The 20,877-nt window shown below is 36.3% G+C and overlaps 1 protein-coding gene across 3 annotated transcripts in view; it reads right to left on the bottom strand.

The window, feature by feature from the left end:
• Positions 1-20,877, bottom strand: part of FTO (FTO alpha-ketoglutarate dependent dioxygenase) — a 374,809-nt gene that overhangs the window by 353,258 nt on the left and 674 nt on the right. The window lies entirely within an intron of this gene.

The following is a 20,877-nucleotide window of genomic DNA, read 5'->3' as shown; positions in this document are numbered from 1 at the left end:
TGACAGCATGCCATTCAAGCTGTCTCAAATTTGACTTTTTTCCTATTTCAAATCACAAATGCATGCAAAGTATACAGTTAAGCATAACTCTTCAGCCATGGTTTTAAGCATGCTATGCTTTCAGACACATACACATTCTCAGATCCTAAAAAGATAAAGAAAATGCAGAATTAATTTATTCTTCTTTAGGGAGTTTCTAATAAAGTATATAATTCAAAATGGCACAGGAAAAACCCACATATCAGTTTTTTAGAAAAGTTCATAAATGTCTACAAAAGAAAATCATTTTTAAAAGGACTCATTTCATAAGATTTTCACAGTATGTAGGGACACTATGAGAACTAAGAAAATAGTTACATACACATAATTTGATTTAATAAAAATAACATGAAAATAAAGATCTATCAACAACTAAAAAATATTTTAAAAAATAATATGAAAATACTAAAAGGTACACGTACACAGTAATTCATTGGCATATTTTATAATTATTTAGAATCTTTATAAAAATTATACTCCACAAATTATTAAGAGTTCAGCACATGAAACACATATATCCTTATATAATTCTGAGTTTGGGTTCCTATTTTTTTAATGTAGTAAAATTATACGATCTCACTCAGATGTGTGTGCATTAACATATAACTTGCAAAGAGATTTCTTCTTTTTCTTTATTTGACCAAAATGAAATGTCTCATCTTACCTAGAAGCCTTATGGTTATCACTAAAAGTGATGATCCAGGATAGAGAATTAAGTTGCACATTTTTTCTCATATTCCTTTTCATCAACAACAGGATTTCTAATCACAATGTCCTAAGTAGCCCTCATCAGGGTATGAACTTCATTAGTGGTATGAACTTGAAGATGAATCTTACTTAAGGGTGTTGGTCTACACCAGCTGTAGCACTAAAGTCAACTCTAAACCCTGATCACTAACTAGCACCCATCCTTCCCTAAGTGAGCCTGGGGAAAGGAGATAACTCATCATTTACAAGGAGCAAAGCCAAGATACCCCATTACCAAAGCTTGTACAAAGGAAGGTCAACTTCAGAAGAAGGCCAACTAATTGCTCTATTTTCCAGCAACAAGTACATAGCTAGTTTTTTTGTGATTGTTTGTTTTGGTATTGCGTATTGAACCCAGGGGAATTTTACTACTGAGCTACATTCCTAGACCTTTTCATTTGTTATTTTGAGACAGGATCTCACTAAGTTGCTTAGAGTCTCACTAAATTGCTTAAATTTGCAATCCTCGTGTCTCAGCCTCCTGAAGTTCCTGGGATTACAGACATGTACCACTGAAACCAGCAAGAACATGGCTAGTTTCTAATAAATAACCAGCTGCAAATAGCCTAACATAAGTTATTTCTGGTAATGTACAAACCTATATCAACTTCCCAAGTCTTAGGCAAGACCAGAAATTATGGTGCATAAATCCAGATCATTACAAGTAGTTTTCATCAAGAAAAATATCAAGTTTTGATCAAGCCAGAGTACACATTTACTTACAATTGGGATAGCTGCTTAAATAATGTTATTCAAAATAAAGTAAGTGAGCTCTTGTTTCTTTTCTTTTTTCTTTCTTTTTAGTAGAGTGTATTTTAATAAATTGTACATGCAAGGGAGTATAACTTACTGTAATTAGGATCCCATTCTTGCAGTTGTACATGATGTGGAGTTTCACTAGTTATATATTCATATATAAACATAGTAAAGTTATGTCCAATTCATTCTACTGTCACTGTGAGCTTTCTATAATACAAGATAATGATAAGAATTTCAATATGAGGTGACTCTTGTTTCAGAGGTTGATGTAGAAAATTCCCTACTAAATATTAAGGTACATATCATATATAATCACAAAGACTAAATTCAGAAATGGGAACTTCTTCCCAAATCCTTGAATTCTAGACTTAGGCTGTGAACCCCCAAGTTCACTCAACAAATGTCTGGGGAATGAATCAATATGTGAATTACCCAATAATCTTTATCAAACTTTCTACCAGGCTGATGGACAAAGGAAATGAGTGCAGCAGAATGGCATTTCTTAGGAATATCATTTGATTCAAATCCTCAAAAGATCACAATGACAACTAACATGCTCCTCTCTCCCCATTTGTCCACTACTACCCCCTCCCACCTTTCTATATCCCTCAAATGTCCATTTTAACAACCAGAAGGTTCTTTCACTTGAATATATGATTCAACAGAGTCAAGAAAAGTTAATGGATTCAACAACATCAAAAGCAAACATCTTAGTGATCCTGCTATTTCAGTGTTCCATAGATCAGTGGAGGAGAACAAAACACACAAATCAGACGAACAGAGGAGAATGTGGCTTCAACATTGATACCCTGGTACTTACTCCAGGTGCTAAGAGCAACCAAGAGTCCTATCTCATCTAAACCAAGGTTATTCTCCATCCTCTTATCATGTATCATTTTGTGAGAACCTCAGTGATATGGTGACAAAGTCATGTCACTGCTGGGTTTTTTTTTTTTTAATCTTCCTCTTGTAAATGAAAGCAAAAGCCCATATGATCATAGATTGAATAATGTTAGAGATGTCTGCTAAATACAGACGTCTATATGTACATAGGTCTGTATGGATATAGAGAGAGCAGGAATAAAGCTACACCAAGACACTGCCCTTCTCTGTGTCTGATTCTGTAAGGCAAGATGCTTCAGTGAGGTGCCTAAGTGCTTTGAACTCATTAGTTTAGAAGCCTAAGAAAACCCAAGCAGGTGCCCTGCTTTCCTCGTCTCAGCTGAACAAAGGCCAGGTACATTTATTTTACCATATTCATTGTATGTGGCACCATTCAGTGCAAGGAGTACCAGTTGCCTCCAGGTCATGAAATAATACTAAAAACTTTATAATCATTCATTGATTTAGTTTTCAGCATACTATATCATTTGAATCCAATGGGAGCATAAAGAGCTATTTGTGAGGTCAACCACGGTACAGACAGATGCTGACATGCTATTGATGGCAAGGTGGAAAGAAATTGCTAAATACAGCAGATCAATACCTCGTTTCACTGTTACAGCCTTCTGCAGACATAAAATATATATCTTTACAGCTACAAAAATAATAATAATGAAAGTGGGAGATAAATGCTTCCCTCAAGGTAAACTATTTGATTAGCTAAGGGCAAAGGTGACAGCAGCAGTTACACTAAAGTAACTTTATAGTCTTAAATAAAAACAGGAGGAAGAGCAGTAGATGAAATGGTAAAATGAATCGGGACACTAGGTGGTTCAGATATAACTCTTTAAAAAATAGTGAGAGGTAATAGGCTGCCAAAATTGAAGGTTTTCCTGTGGCTACAAATAAAGTTGCCCCAGATCTATTCTATCATATGGTTCTACACAAAATACTTTCTAATCAAAATATTTTATATTGTTGATGGAAAACATACCAAGAGTTAAGGCTAAATAAATGTTCTTTGAAGTAAAACAAAAAGGAAAATTTTAACTTCCAGTCTACATATGCTTCCATTTGACAAGAAATATTGCGAGCCGGCCATATTTTTAGCACCTTGCTAGACACCAAAAATAAATTTATGACATGGTGGCTTGCCAGAGGGATCTCATAATCTCTCTAGGGAAAAGAGAATCACATAAAAAAAAACTAATAGGTATGAGCAATAATAAAATGTCAAATTTAGTATGGCCAAATGGCAAAACATATGGTACCAAACACCATACACACATGTATATTGGTACCATACATTCTGACACAGGAAACAGGTCAATAAGAGATAAAGAGAAAAATCCTGAAAAGTTTCATGAGTGAAAAAAAGACTTAGAAAAAAGTCCTCAAGGATTGGTAGATCTTGGTGGATCTAACCCAATATATCAAATTAGCTTTTATTTCTCAGATAAAATGGGGGCAGGGTGTTAGGGATTAAACCCAGGGCACCTGAAACTTTTTTTGTAAATCTCTGTGGTTTGAGCTAAAAATAACACAGCAGAATTTATCATCAATTATTTGATCTATAAAGTCTCCTAGAAATCTTTAAAAGGAGCCTAAGGGGTATCTTTGTTTTTAAAAAGTTATATCCACTTTTCCTGCTGCAATGAAAAGTTGAATAGGGGTGAGAGGTTACTGCACACTCCTGTTCTACCCAAAGTCACAGCGCTAAAATGTCAGTCACTAAGGTGAAAAACATCACTGAACAACATTCTGAGACAGAATGTTAAATACTTATCCAGAAAAATACTGTCCTCACTTGGACACTGGTTAGCAATTTTAAAACAACCTGTTAATCTAAGGCTAACATCAGATAGCATTCATTTCCCCCAAAGAACATGGGAAATCTCAAATAAGCAAAAATACCTTGATACATACCACCCCTCTATAGCAACAAACAAAATAAGTGAACAGTAAAAATAAAACTCATTGCAAGAGAAGTAATGAAAGTGTAATGCAATGGGAAGGCAAGTAAAAATCATATTTACTTTAGACTCCTCCAAATAAAAGCAAAATAAAAATAGCAGCTCTAAGAATAACAAAAATGGAATAAAATTCTTATCAACTATATTTTTTATCAATTTATATCAGTTATATTAGTTTATAAGCTTCTACTTTGGGAAGGGAATACCCGGTCTCTAGTTTTATTCTGCAGAGGAAATGAGATTGCATCCAAAGGTTCATGTCCCAAGGTATGCATTTCACTGTGTGTTGAGCCGTCTCTGGAGGTCATCTCAAGTAGACTGGAAGCAGCAACATGGTGCAGGCAGAGCTTCTAAGTCTTATACTCAAGGATCACCCAGTGATGCGCATTTGAAAAGTGGGTCTCAGAAAACAATCAACCAATATGGTGTTATCTGCCAACAAAGTTCTGTGCTAGATATTTCAGAGGACAAAAGATTTAAAAAAAAAAAAAAAGAGTCTCTGCTTCTAAGAATTTGTTAATTTCCACATGGAGGAAAGGGGTCTAGAGTGATGAATAAGATAAGAATACTAAAATCCTTCTATTTTAATTTTTTTATTTATTTGTTTGTATACAAATAATAAACATGCTACCCATGCTCTCTACCATTGACCTGTGCTCCCAGCCCCTTTAAATCATATTCATATCCATATAATGTTGTTAGTGCTCAAATTCCTTTTATATTCAGTATCATTTTAACAATGACACAGATGAAGCAGGGAGAAGAGTTGACAATCGTCCCCAGTTACAGATGAGACACTGCAGAGACGGAGGGACTTATGCCAAGTGATGTTGTGTAAGTGGCACCTGTGATAGTAGAGGTTTTGCCCCCTAACTACAGTGAAGTGCTCCTTCCACCACAGCAGGCCCCTACCAGTGGGGTTGTACATGACCTCCACTCAAGAAATATTTTTTAGTGCCTAATGTGTTCCAGGTTCTGCATGCACTGGGATACGATGTTAAATAAAACAAAGTCTGTGTAACTAAGGCAGGGAGAGATTGATTGGAAAAAAAAATCATCACATTACTTAGTAAGGGCTGGGATTACGGCTGCTTAGTAGTAGAGCACTCACCTAGCACGTGTGAGGCCCTGGGTTCAATCCTCAGCACCACATAAAAATAAATAAAATAAAGATATTGTGTCCAACTACAACTAAAAAATAAATATTTAAACAAAATACTGAATGATAACTGCTATGAAAACATATATACAAATTGTTCCAGCAATCCAAGAGAAAATCCTTTTGAGATTTTGAAGTACTTTCCATACAACAACAAAAAATGAATTAAATATTCATCTCAAGAACTTAGCAAAAGAAGCTTAAGTGAGGAAGGACAAAGGAATCAATAAAAATAAAGGTAAAACAAATTAGAGCATAAACCAATTCAAGAACTAAAGAAATAAACAAACCGGGGGCTGGGGATATAGCTAAGTTGGAGGAGTGCTTGCCTTGCATGCACAGCGCCCTAGGTTCAATCCCAGCACCACAAAAAAAAAAAAAAAAAAAGAAAGAAATAGATACACTACCAACAAATATAATTTATTTTAAATAATAGACCTAAACACATAAAATAATCAAAAAGGAGAGATAAAATATGAATGTGAGCCGGGCACAGTGGCGCACAATTGAAATCCCAGCAGCTAGGGAGGCTGAGGCAGGAGGATTGCAAGTTCAAAGCCAGCCTCAGTAAAAGCGAGACACTAAGCAAATCAATGAGACCCTGTCTCTAAATACAATAGAAAATAAGGCTGGGAATGGGGCTCAGTGGTTGAGTGCCCCTGAGTTCAATCCCTGGTACCAAAAAAAAAAGTGGATGTGAAATTCTTTAATTATACAACTATACACAATTCTATAGTCTATACTAGTGACCAGAGAATATTATTTCAATGCCATGTCAATAAATTTGAAAATCTTCATTTCTTTTTTTTTTCCTTTTCATTAGGGCATTTTTTTTCTTTTTTTATTGGTTGTTCACAACATTACAAAGCTCTTGACATATCATATTTCATACATTAGAATCAAGAGGGTTATGAACTCCCATTTTTACCCCAAATACAGATTGCAGAATCGCATCGGTTACACATCCACATTTTTACATACTGCCATATTAGTGACTATTGTATTCTGCTACCTTTCCTATCCTCTACTATCCCCCCTCCCCTTCCCTCGCATCTTCTCTCTCTACCCCATCTACTGTAATTCATTTCCCTCCTTGTTTATTATCCCATTCCCCTCATAACCTCTTATATGTAATTTTGTATGACAATGAGGGTTTCCCTCCATTTCCACGCAATTTCCCTTTTTTCTCCCTTTCCCTCCCACCTCATGTCTCTGTTTAATGTTAATCTTTTCTTCCTGCTCTTCCTCCCTGCTCTGTTCTTAGTTGCTCTCATTATATCAAAGAAGACATTTAGTATTTGTTTTTTAGGGATTGGCAAGCTTCACTAAGCATAATCTGCTCTAGTGCCATCCATTTCCCTGCAAATTCCGTAATTTTGTCATTTTTTAGTGCTGCGTAATACTCCATGGTGTATAAATGCCACATTTTTTTAATCCATTCATCTATTGAAGGGCATCTGGGTTGGTTCCACAGTCTAGCAATTGTGAATTGTGCTGCTATGAACATCGATGTGGCAGTATCCTTGAAAATCCAGTAGGAACCCCTGAGTTCCACTCCCAGTACTGGAAAAGGGGGAGAAAAGAATGAGAAACAAAATGAAAATCAGATGTGAATATTTGGGCTTTCAAATCAATACTGGAAAAGTCAATAATGTAGCAGAGATAACTGTTTAACCATTAGGGAGGAAAAAGTTAGATATCTATTTCATACCACAAACCAATTAAATTCCAGATGCAGTATAAGAATTACATGAAAAAGAAAATTAAATACAAAGTAATTGCAAGAACAAATAAATGACAATCTAATACTGAGGTGAGAAAAGTATTAATACAAACACACACACAACACTTTTGAATAACAAAAATTCAATGGTAAAAAGGCAGATAATAAACAAACTGGGAAAAGTACTTCCATCACATGATGAACAAATGGTAATATCTCTAAACTACAAAATGGTCTTACAAATCAGTAAGAAAAGACAAACACATGTTAGCAAAATGAACAAAGCCTACATGAATAAACAAATCCAAAAGAAGTATATCAGGCCAATAAACATGATAGGAGGGAATTCATCCAAACACAATAATTAAGAAGATACAAATTAGTTCTACCATGAGCTCCTACTTCTTGTCTTCCAACTTGGCAAATACATTTGTTTTATGATAATTCCCAGTGTTGGAAAGGATGTAACAAAAAAGCACTTTCATGTGTTGCTTCTTAGACTGGAAATTGGCACCACCTCCTGGTTATCTCTGGAGGATTAGGAGACTCTCTTTTTCCTACTTGATATTTTCTGTTTTTCAGGGTTTTTTAAATGTATTATCATGTAACCAGAAAACTATTTTTTAAGTTGAGAAATGCTTCGCCATTCTATACCAGATATACTGTCATTATACATTTCAAAAGTTGGCTTTCATGAGTCCCAAGTGAAAAATAATTTCATTATTTTACAGTCACATCCACGGTAATGATAGCTAACGCTTACATAAACCCATCGCTGTTCTAAATGCTTGACATATATTAAATCACTTAATCTTCACAACTATTAGTATCACCATTGTACAGATGAAAATTGAAGCTCAAAGGATTAGGTGACCTGCCCAAGATCACTCAGCTAGAAAGTACCAGAGTTTGGGAAGCCTGGCCCCCAAATCCATGTTCTTTATCATCACAGACTACCATCTCTCCGGAGAAACTACACTCTAAAGCAATATGACTGGTGCATAATATAAATGGCAGAACATAAACAATAAAATAAGCACAAGTCCCTTTAAAATAGTCTCTTTGGGAAACTCTATACATATCCAAAGATGTGGTCACTGATCAAAACGTTTTTAGAAATCTTTTCTTTGACTGTCCCCAGGGGATGGTAAACATGTCTCCTAGGAGGAAAGAAGAGATTTTTTCCAGCTAGGAGTCATTCCAAAGCAAGGCTTGAGATGTGATTAAGTGGCAGAATTCTGCTATTTGGTAACAAGGCAACAAAAACTGATTTAAAAAATAAATAAAGCTGATTGTACTATGGTGCCCATATTCTGTTAGCTCCTGAGAACAGTGGATTTTAGCATTTGCTATGTACTGCATTCAGTAATTACTTGTTTACGTGCCTGTCTTCCTACTGAACTGAGGTCCTCATGGCAAAGATTATGCTTTATTCATCTGTGAGCCTCCAGCACAAGTCCTGGCACATACACAGTGTTAATTAAGTACTTCTGAATGAACTCTATAGAATGCCACACAAATGCTTTGAGCAATGACAATATATTAAAATAAATAAAAATATTGTCAAATCTTTAAACAAGCCTATGAGGTATGTACAAAGAGATTATAATGGGGAAAAAAATGGAAATTTTATGGCACAGTCCCCAAAATTCTAAATATTAAGGAAGACCAAAATCAGTTTTTAACAGGTCTTCTTATTATAATGGCTAGCTGCAGTCATTTCTCACAAAACACAAGGGGGGGAGTGGATATGCCTCATTGTCTAAAAAGCAATCTACTGAACCAAGGATGCAGAAATAACCATAAACTTTCTCAGACAACAATGCAAAAACACATCTGCTACACAGAGGACACCAGGATGCGTCCTGCCTATGGGTTCAATCGACAAAGCACAACCTGGTGCCTGGAATATAAATCAAAGAACCTTACAGGCCTGGTATTTATTGACATTTGCTACCTGCAAATTCCTAATATGTGCAAGATGGGCCTATTTTTATTTACAGCACAAACCACAGACTGAATGTAAAACAAGATGCTTAATAAATCCAGAGGAACATAAAACACCAGCATAACTCAGACAGCAAGACAGACACTCACTCCTTAATTAAGTGGGTGATGTTCTGCTTAAAACAAAAAGACAACCCTGGGCTATAGCTAAGATTAAGCACTCGGTGTTGCGAGGGAAGCGCCAGCCATTTTCAGGGCAAAGGCTTTAAATCATGAAAAATAAACCATCTAATAGTCTGTATTCAATAGTAAGTAGACGTCAGGACACAGACTGATTTGGATTAACACATTTTCAGTTATAACAAGTAATTTTACAGAGGATTAGTATCTTGATGGTCTGATCAATATGAGGCACCGCTGCTATTACAGATGAAGAGAAAATTGCCCCTCTGGTAATAAAGTGTGCGTGTCTTCGTTCTCCTTCATTTGCTGAGTCTATTACTGTAATGGTTCCAGCATTAACAGCTGGGACAATTTAAGCAGCAGGGGTCTGATGAATTTAAAAGCTGGGAACACTGGCCACTCATCCTTTCCTCCCTTTTGGTCTGCGTATGTAACTCCTCTGCCTGACTATGGTTCCAATACAAGGATCATGTTTTATGAGAACAATGACTACTATTTCCCAATTATTGTCTCATTAATAGTGTTACCAGCCAATAATGTGACTAAAACAAAAATTGCTCGCAGCATATTGGCTGCTGAGTGTGCAAAAAATTGCACACTATTTACCTAAATAACAAGATTGACATGACAACAGGCTAGAGTCCACATAAACTGTAATGTTTGCAGTCGTTTGCCTGGTGCCGGTTTCACATTCTTAAGGGGAAAAAAAAAAAAAAAGGCAAAACATTCATGCTGACAGGGGAAAAAAAAAATTCATCAGTAGAATTTTCCATCTCTGTTTTCAAAAAATGGCAAACTGGAAAACAGTGAGATAATGGACTGCTGTACATAGAAATAGAAAATCCATATTAATGCAGCCCTAAGACTTTAATCATGCCCAATTCAGCAGAGTGAGTTAAGGTTGCAACATCAGCCTGTTTTATATTATTATTGGAGAAACGCTGGTCCTTGAGGCTCAGACTTGAATGATCCAGTCACTAAATGAAGATGCCAAAGGGCAGACTTAAGGCTAAGGCAGAAATCAGAGCTCTGAGTTTTCTGATCACAAACAGTTATGAAAACACTAACGCACTGGCAACAAATCTCCTCCTCAGACCAGATGTAACATCATTTCACCCCTCAAACTGCATCTTCTACTTGAGTTCTACTGGTAATGAAGATCTCAAATGCCCCTTATCTATATGGCAGTTCTTGAACAAAAGGGAAAGCATGGTTACTTTGCAGGCGGATGGTTTCCAAAACCACAGAGTAAATAAATGACCTGCAAAGCAACAGCACAGGTGCTTCCAGCATAAACAAACTACAAGCCTGATAGTCATTTTGTTTTTAGAATCAAAGAATAGAATGGTGATTAGTAGGGGCTGGGAAGAGGGAGAAATGAAAAACTGCTAATCAACCAGTAGAAAGTTTCAATTATGCAAAATGAGCAAAATCATAGAGTTTGCAGGGAAATGGATGGCACTAGAGCAGATTATGCTTAGTGAAGCTAGCCAATCCCTAAAAAACAAATACCAAATGTCTTCTTTGATATAATGAGAGCAACTATGAACAGAGCAGGGAGGAAGAGCAGGAAGAAAAGATTAACATTAAACAGAGACATGAGATGGGAGGGAAAGGGAGAGAAAAGGGAAATTGCATGGAAATGAAGGGAGGCCCTCATTGCTATACAAAATTACATATAAGAGGTTGTGAGGGGAATGGGAAAATGAACAAGGAGAGAAATGAATTACAGTAGATGGGGTAGAGAGAGAAGATGGGAGGGGAGGGGAGGGGGGATAGTAGGGGATAGGAAAGGTAGCAGAATACAACAGTCACTAATAGGGCATTATGTAAAATTGTGGATGTGTAACCTATGTGATTCTGCAATCTGTATTTGGGGTAAAATTGGGGGTTCATAACCCACTTCAATCTAATGTATGAAATATGATATGTCAAGAGCTTTGTAATTTTGTGAACAACCAATAAAAAAAAAAAAAGAGTTAGAGATCTGCGAGGCAACACTGTGTCTACAGTTAACAATATTATATGGACACTGAAAAAAATGTGTTGATAGCAAAGATCTCCTGTTTCTTACCACAATAAAATAAGATGTTTTAAAAGCTGCAAGACGGGAGCACCTATTCAAGATTTAGCTTTCAAATGTGTTAACCTTGCAAACATCATGCCAAGGACAAATGTCTGAAACAAGTTCCTACTGATGAAAATCTTAATCTCCTAAACATACCCAGATCCGGCCCAGTAGTCCCCAAGATTCCTCCAGGCTTACATTTTGAAATCAACCAGTGCAACAATTTTGTAAAACAACACAAAACCAGTTTATAACAGAAGATGAAATGAAAGAGCTTAGCAGAACTCTAAATTCACCTTCTCTAAACTATGCCTTTTCTTTAAGTTTCCCAAAGTACCAGCTTCTCAATAAAGTTCCTTTTTTCAGAGAAGTCAAAAAGTCACATTTTAAATAAAACTTTATTGGGAAATATTCCATAAAAAATAAAATACACAAAGCCTGGTAAACTAGTGTTTTCAACTTGAAAATGAAGAAAGAAACCATTGCTGACCATTGCTTACTTCTCAAAATTAATATCTATACCTGTTAAGTAACTTAAAATCCATAAAGCACTTACCACTTTCCATTATTTCTCTCAAGTTCCAGTTCCATCACTCACTATTAACAAAGCCTACTCATTTAGTAAATATTTATAGAATACCTACTATGTGCCCGGCAAAACATTAAGTGCTAAAAATGACAAACTTAAAAAAAAAAAAAAAGGTCCCTAATCTTTTGGAGCATATAATCTAACTGCCAAAACCTGTATCAATAAACTCAACCACAATAAATCTAATCAGCAGCCAGTATTGTCCTCATTGAGGGTATCATACATCAAATGCTAGAGGCTTTCAACCACTCAATCTTTCTTCAACAGATACTTATTAGCATCTCCAATGTGAAAGACTCTCTGCCAGGTCCAAAAGAGTGATAAAAGGATGAATTAGACCCAAATGCTATCCTCAGGGAACCTAATGGTTGTTCAAAGTGTCTAGGACTGTTTGAACAGCAAATTCAGTTTTCAAAAGGGACACTAGGATGATAAAGAAACAGACTTGGAATTAACACAAAGTAACAACTCCCTGTTACCCAATTCTTGAGCTTATTAAGAAAGGTAATTAAAGTGGTCTGGAAACTATGATCAAATAAACTAACCCTTCTTTCATTACAGAGGACAATAAAACCTACAAAATGGTGATTAAAGGTTGACTTACACTGAAGAAGAGATTAAGCAAAAACAAAGATGGATAGAGAAGGGGGGAGGAGTAGAATCTGTCAAGTGAGGTTTCTACCTTTATTTTTTTCTTTTTAAGTCTCTTGGTCATTGGCCATGGGATTGTGAAATATATTCATCTGGTCTTCACCCCAGTTGCCAGACATACAACTTCTAAACCCTTGTACTCTGAGAGTGACAAGAGTATTCTGTATGCTAATGAACTGACTGGTGCCTGGCAGCCCCTCCCTACTAGTGTCAGAGCTTAGAAAATAACATCCCCAGGACTGGGGTACAGCTCAGTGGCAGAGTGCTTGCTTAGTATACCTAAGGACCATCCCAAGCACTGCAGAAAAGATAACAACAACAATAATATTCTAAAGTATTTCACACACTGAGTACTTCAAACCAAAGGATACTGGAAGGCTTTAGAAGCTGCCTTAGAACCAAGGTCTGTCTGTTTCTCCCTCCACCCCCGCCATCACCACCCATATCCATCTCTCACCCCTTCTCACCTCAAGTGAGTCAAAAATAGACCCAAGGTGTGTCATGGGTCATGATAACTTGCACTCCTTCTCCCCACAGCAAGCCATACAGCCTAAAAATATCACTCTAACCTTCTCTTATCTTTATGTGTATCAACTGGCCAGAAAGAGGGTCTGTGACCTACCCACAGATAATAAGGCCCTCACTTCAGAGGTGGTCCTGCTCCACACCTGGGAGGAAGGAATGCTTCACAGAGAGGCCAAGAAGAATCTAACAGGCAGGGCTTTCGGAACATTCCCAGTTCAGCCTATCTCATCAGATCACACTGTTTTATCCAATCACATTTCTATATGGCTCTTCATTTTTCATACATCCTAAGCATCCTGTCTGGTAAAATGGTGATTAAGTAAATTAATAAAGTATAACTAAATAAAACAGGCTTTTCTCTTGTTAACCTGTCTCTTGTTACTGGGGCGTTGGCTGTGACCCTTATGATGGGCAAAGAGAGGTACCACCTCTTTCGGATCTTATAGTAGCTTCAGGATGGTGCTGATCACAGGAAAGACCTCCTGTGACCAGGATTAGAAAGTTGGGACTTTCAGCCTCATCACCCAACCTCAAGGGAAGGGAGAGAAGCTGCGAGTTGAGCTGGTTACCAATGGCTAGTGATATAATCAGGCACACATATGTAACGAAGCTTTCATAAAAACTCCAAAGAACTGGGTTTGGAGAGTTTCTGGAGGGTGGTTACACGTGCAAACAGCAGGCATGGAAGCTCTGCTCGCCTTCCTCCACACCTACTTCTCCTCCATCTGGCTTGCATTCATCTGTAGGCTTGGTAATATCTTTTCTAATCAACAGTAAACATAAGGAAGTTCTGAGTTCTGTGATCCACTCCAGCAAATTAAGGGAATCCAAGGTGGGGATCTTGGGAACCCTAACATATATCCAGTCAATCAGGAGCACAGGTAAAACAAGCTGAGGCTGGCCACGGGCATCTGAAGAGGGTGGGCAGCCTTCAACCCATGAGTCTGACCCTACCTCCAAGTACACAGGGACACAGATGAATGAATTAGAGGACACTCAGTGGATGGCTGCTGCAGAACTGATGGCTTACAGGTGTGTGGGGAATGCCCCCCCACACACTTGGTCACAGAGCATTCTGAGAGTACAGAAGAAACTCAGTTTTTTTTTTTTCATCCTTACACTGTCCTACTACCAAAAATGTCCTCTATTTAGTTTCCTAAAGTACCATCAGATAAATTGTGATATAATGCATGCCCACCCAGGTAAAGGCAGTGGCCAAAAGAACCTTCTCAGGGCCTTACAAAAATGTCAAACCACAAAAAAATTAAATAAGGTAAAAACACCCAGTGGGCACATATATAAATAACCAACTTTCTTTTACTGAGTTATTATTTTTTATACCTCAATAAATCTTATAATTAAAGGTTTATTTTATTAAATGATATTCAGATAACTATCACCAAAGGTAGAAGACTTTTTAAATGATTTTATTTAAAACAGTTTATTCTAGATGTTTTCTTTCACTGGGAAAATTATGTACATTATTTTTAAAAAATTATTAAATGTTCTTATTAAAGATATTTATTATTTTAGTAATAAACTATTTCTGTTTTTAATATTTTAAAAGATTATCTACCCCAAGTCAGAATAAAAATCATTAAATATAATTTGAAATTCAACATACACACCTTTTTATTCCATAAAACAGTTTTAATATTTCTAAATATTTTAATATTTCTACGAAACCTCTAAAGAAGACCAGACCTCTCACAGGGTAAGATCTTTAAGAAGATCTTAGGAAAGGATTCTATGACACCCTCCCACTAGACCACATGAAATAACATCTTTTGGGGGAGGTACCAGGGATTGAACTCAGGGGCACTCCACCACTGAGCCACATCCTCTACCCTATTTTGTATTTTATTCAGAGACAGGATCTCATTGAGTTGCTTAGTGTCTTGCTTTTGCTGAGGCTGGCTTTGAACTTGTGATCCTCCCACCTCAGCCTCCCCAACTGCCAAGATTTCAGGCATACACCACGCCCAGCCATGAAATACATCTTTCTAAGGAAGGAGCTCCATGACCTCTGGACAGACCATGTTAGATACCACTTGTTACCATGTCCTGCTTTGGTGATGAAGCTCACTATTCTGCTGTTAGTACATTATATCTTCCACAGACAGCCAGTTCCATGGGATATATCTGCTATCTTTACCCACATGTCTCCAGTGTTAAGATGAAGAACTTAATTTCATCTGAACCACAGAACACAGAAAATGGCTGAGTAACTATTATTTCAGCTTTTCAAAGGGTGGTACACAACCAATACCATTTTGTATACTCAGGAGAAAAGTTAATGGAACCCCAGTTGAATCAGTTTGCCTGAACGGACACCTAACACAAGTTTACAGAATGAGTGTTCTGAATTTAGGATAAATATCTACGAGGGTCCAAAAGGTAGTGGAGGTGATGATGATGATGACAGCAAGTTAAGGGTGATAATAACAGTGTTTATTTTTACTATATATCAGGAATGTTCTAGTTGCTATACATATATACAGTTTAATCCCCACTACAACTATCTCACTGCAATTTAATAGATGAAGAAACTGAGGTACAGAGAAGTTAAGTTGATCGCTGAAGTAAGTGATAGAGTAGAATTCAATTCTAGGAGTTTGCCTCATACTCTGAACTACTACACAGTTGTTCCCCCCCTTATTTACAGGGAATACGTTCTGAGACATCACCCCCCCCACACATGAGGATACTTGAAACCCAGGATAGTATTGAACCTTACATTTACTATAAATACATACTATGATAAAACTTTAATTCAAAAATCAGGCACAATATCAGATTAACAACATTAATAAAATATAACAAAACACTGTAATAAAAGGTTTTGTAAACACTGTCTCTTTAAAGCATGAAGACAAATGTCAATATTTTGGGACCATGGTTGATGGTGGGTAGCTGAAGCCACCGAAAGCAAAGCCATGGAAATCGGGGTACTGCTGTACTGGGCCTGAAGGGGCAGAGTGGACTGTGGCAAAATGGAATGCACATCTGCCATTGAAAGGAGTCACTCCCATTCAGCTGTCATAGGGAAACGCGTGCGCAGTGTTACCAGATACTCTAGGCTTCAAGAGAGTCAAGTATCTAGATTTTTATGTGAAATCCCTCAACATTTAAATATTAGAAAATTATTTTGAAACTTTCAACCACCTTCATCTCAGCCAAATAGAATACTTTTATCACACTAGGATAACTATGTGGGCTATAAATTTATGATCTCTAATGCTACATCATTCCTCAAAACTGTCCATGCCAAAAATGCATAATCTACATCCAATCATTAAAAAAAAAATCAGACAAATAAGAATACACGGCCATTCTACAGAACAAATGGCCTGTACTTATCAGAAATTGTAGATAGCTTGAAGGACAAGGAAATGATAAGAAATCGATTTAAATGACATTAAAGGAAACCAGATTAAAGGAGAAGAGATCAAAGAGACATAACAACTAAAGGTATGTATGATTCTGGATTGGTGCCTGGGCTGGGGATGCTTTATAAAAGAGAGTATTATGACAATTAGCAAAATATGAACATGTCCTTTGGATTAAATAACAGTATTACATTAATATAAAAACTTTTCTGAAATTGATAATTGACGTTTATATGTAGTCCTTGCTATTAGGAAACACATGTAGAACTATTTAGTGGTAAAGAGGGCTGATGTCTCCTACTTACTCTGTAGCAGTTCTTAAAAAGAATACTAATAAGGCTGGGTGTAGTTCAGTGGTAGACAGCTTACCTACCATGTTCAAGGCCCTGGGTTCAATCCCCCACACCTCAAAAATGTAAAAACAGTAATAAAGAGTAACAGTTCATATGTACAGGGAGGGAGAGAGAGAGAGAAAGAGAGGGAAGAAGGGAGGGAGAGGGAAAGGCATCCCCAATAAAGCTAAGAGAGCAAGGCGTTAACTTGTAAATCCAGACAATAAGTCTATGAGAGGCCTATGTTCTATTTTTGCAGGTGTTCTTTAAGTTTTAAATTATTTCCAAATAATAAATCATTTCATCTGAAAAAAAAAAAAATAGAAGTCCTCTCGGTTAACCAAATTCAGTCAAAAGCCATACCTACTCTGTTGTGGCCCAGTGGCCAAACTTAATCATTTTAGGGCCTCACAACAATCCACAAAAGCATCCATTCTTGTCTCATTTTCTGGCTGGGGAAACTGAGATACTAGGTGTGAAAACCCTGTTCCAACAGCAATCAAACAATAGAAACCACAGTCTAACTCAGGCCATCAATACTAATCTGGACTATTCTGCTATATACTTTACAAGAAAAATTATTTTTAAAAATGCATGCTCTTAGGCTTTAAGACAAATTAAGTAATTTTATCATGGAAAGTTACCTATTTAGTCCAACTTTCTTCAATCACCCTCCAGACTTGAAAACTGCATAAAAGTCTACAGCATAAGCAATCACAAAGAAGAAAATACAATCTACATTATTTCAAAGAGAAAAGGAGTACCAAAAGTAATTACCCATTATGGGAATGACAAAGTTTAATTTAAAAAGCAAACATGACATCTTTGTAACTCTGGAATAAAGCTTTCATAGATATTACACAAAAAGGATGAATCATAAAAAGAAATATTGATAAATCTCTCTTTATTAAAAAACATTAAGTAAACTCAAAGAATGGCAGATAATGTTTGCAAAACTTATACCTTGTCAGGACTTGTATCTAGAAAATATAAAGAACTCCCAAAACTTAACAAGAACACAGACAATCTGCCAAAAAAAAAAAAAATGCACAAAGATTTTGAATAGACACTTTCCAAAGGAAATTAGACATGTGATCGGTAAGCACATGAGAAGATGCTCCACATTATTAGCCATCAGAAATGCAAATCAATGCCACGATGAGATACCACTTCACAATCACTATCATGGCTTCAGTAAAAAGACAGACAATAATAAGTGTTGTCAAGGACAGAGAAATTGTAACTCAAAATTGGTGATGGGAATGTAAAATAGAACCAAGCTGGAAAATAGTCTAACAGTTTCTTAAAATGTTAAAACACATTTATTTACATTATGACTAGCAATTCCACTTCTAGTTTTCTACCTATGAAGAATGAAAATATATGTCCACACATAAACTAGGATGTAATTGCTCATGATAGCATTTTTCATAATAGCCAAAATTTGAAGCCACTCAATATGTATCAACTGATAAACAAATAAACAAAATTTGATATATTTAGATATATGAATGCTATTTACTGGGTAATTAAAAGGAATGAAGCATTGATATGTGCTACAATGTGGATAAACCTCAAACACATTATTCTAGATAAAACGAGCCAAACACAAAAGATCACTTGGAATATAATTCCATTTATACAAAAAAGTCCAAAAAAAGGCAAATCTAGAGAACAGGTGGTTGCCTAGGGATATAAATGAAATCAAAAAGATTTATATATATTTTATAGCAATTTTTTTCATAATAACCCAAAACTAGAAATAATCCAAATGTCCAGCAAAGGTAAATGAATAAACAATTTTGATACATCTACATAGTAGCCTATTACTCAGCAATGTAAAGGAATAAACTACTGGTAGACACAATAACATGGATCAATCTCCAAAGTCATTATGCTGAATGAAAAAAGACCCAAGAGAATATCTGTATGCTTCCATTTATATGAGATCCTAGAAAATACAGACTCTTACATAATGACATAAAAGATGTTACTGGTTGACTAAGGGCCAAAGTAGATGAAGAAATTGGCTGCAAATAGTAAGGGGAAATTTTTAGAAGGGATAGAAATGTTCTTAATGCCAACTGTGCTAGTTTTGCATGTGTATACATCTGTCAAAACTCAAATGGTACATGATAAATGGTTTTTAAATTACTGTGCATAAATTATGCCTCAACAAAGTTAAAAAGTAGAAAAGAGAATGAGTAATTAGACATTTTCTATTTAAGATTTAAAACAACTTCCTATATTTAAAGAGAACTAATTTTCATGAGCAAACAATTTTTAAGTAAAAATAAAAGAATTTTTTAAAAGGCAATAGAAAGAAAACTTGCTCTATCAATTCACCATGTTTCCAAGGAGAAAATGGGGAAAAGTTTTGAAGCTGAAGTCAAAAGAACAATTTGTGTTTCCTACATACCCTAGCAACCAAGTTGCCCTGAGCAAGTCACAACTTCTACAAGCCTCAGTTCCCACACCTGTAAAATAGGGATAACATGAACAACTACCTCACAGGCAATGGTTATAGTTTCAATAGAGTAAGGCTTCTTTTGGACTAGGAAGTCTACCTTAGCCAAAATTATAATCCCAGTGTATAGCAACTCATAGATGCTCAATCAGTCTTCACAGAATACATGAATAACTCTAAAATTCAACCTGAGCTGGGCATAGTAGCACATACCTGTAATCCCTGTGACCTGAGGCAAAAGGATAGCAAGTTCAAAGCCAGGCTCAACAATTTATCGAGACCCTAAACAACTTAGCAAGACTCTGTCTCAAAATAAAAAATAAAAAAGAGCCCCTAATTTCAATCTCTGGTACCAAAAAAAAAAAGAAAAAAAAATCAACCTGAAAGGTGAGAAAGTGCATCATGCCAATATATAACATTTGTTTCCTTCAACTTTGAAGACTAATACAGAAAGGTCTCCCCCCTCTTTATGCCATCTTTAGTATATTAACTCTATCATATGGAAACTCAAGTATAGAAACTTCAGGTCTCTTATGAAATGTTACTGTAATTCAGGTCATTATAGACCAGATTTGATGTTTTAAATCCTCAGGTGTACTGCCCTAAGACAGATTCAACTGTAAGACTAAATTCCATGAAAGCAAGAACTGTACCTGCTTTATTTACCACTGATGCTCACTGCCAATATTTGCCTAACACAGAGCAAGCACCCAATAGCATGTGCAAAGACCCTGTGAGAAGATGAACTACAGGAAAGAGGGACTTTCAAGAAGGCCAAAGTGTCTGATAGACAGAGAGCAAAGAGTTATGCCCAAGGAAGTTGTGGATAAGACCCAGACCATGCAGGATTCTTTTAGATTATGTGAAGTTTTGTTCTTATCCAAAGAGTAACAGAAGGACATGGTAATTTTTAAACAGGTGATTGGCAGAGTAAGTAATGAGGAAAGGGATATAATTAGATTTGAATTTGGGGGGGGGGGAAAAACTCAACTCTCTACAGTATGAAAGAACTAATTATTGGGGGACAGGGAAACAGAGTATTAAGTTAGAGTATACAGTCTAAGAGTAGGCTGTTCCAACAGTTCATTAAAGATATAATGGTAATCCGATGCAAGGTAGTGGAGGTGGAAAAAGTAGACAGGTAGGTTCCCAATATGCTTACAGAAATCAGTAGAACCCAACTGGGGGGCGGGGGGGGGGGATTCTTCTTCTGAGTCTCAAGTCTTAATTTTCGAAACAGGACTGTTGATAAGCCATCTGTATCATATCTATCTTGTAATCTGTTGTGATAAGAATATGAAATAATACAAATGTGCACCAAACACAGGTGCCGGACACACAATAAATGCTGAAAGTAAGTAAATAAATACATAGATCTCTATCGCTTTTATCATTGTTGTTGTCATCCCATGGAATAGCAACTACCAGAACCCGTACAACAAAG

Source organism: Spermophilus citellus (assembly GCF_964194105.1).
Source record: "Spermophilus citellus genome assembly, chromosome: 18".
NCBI lineage: Eukaryota > Metazoa > Chordata > Mammalia > Rodentia > Sciuridae > Spermophilus > Spermophilus citellus.
Note: the sequence above shows the minus strand (reverse complement) of the source record. Positions and strands in the feature narration are given on the sequence as shown.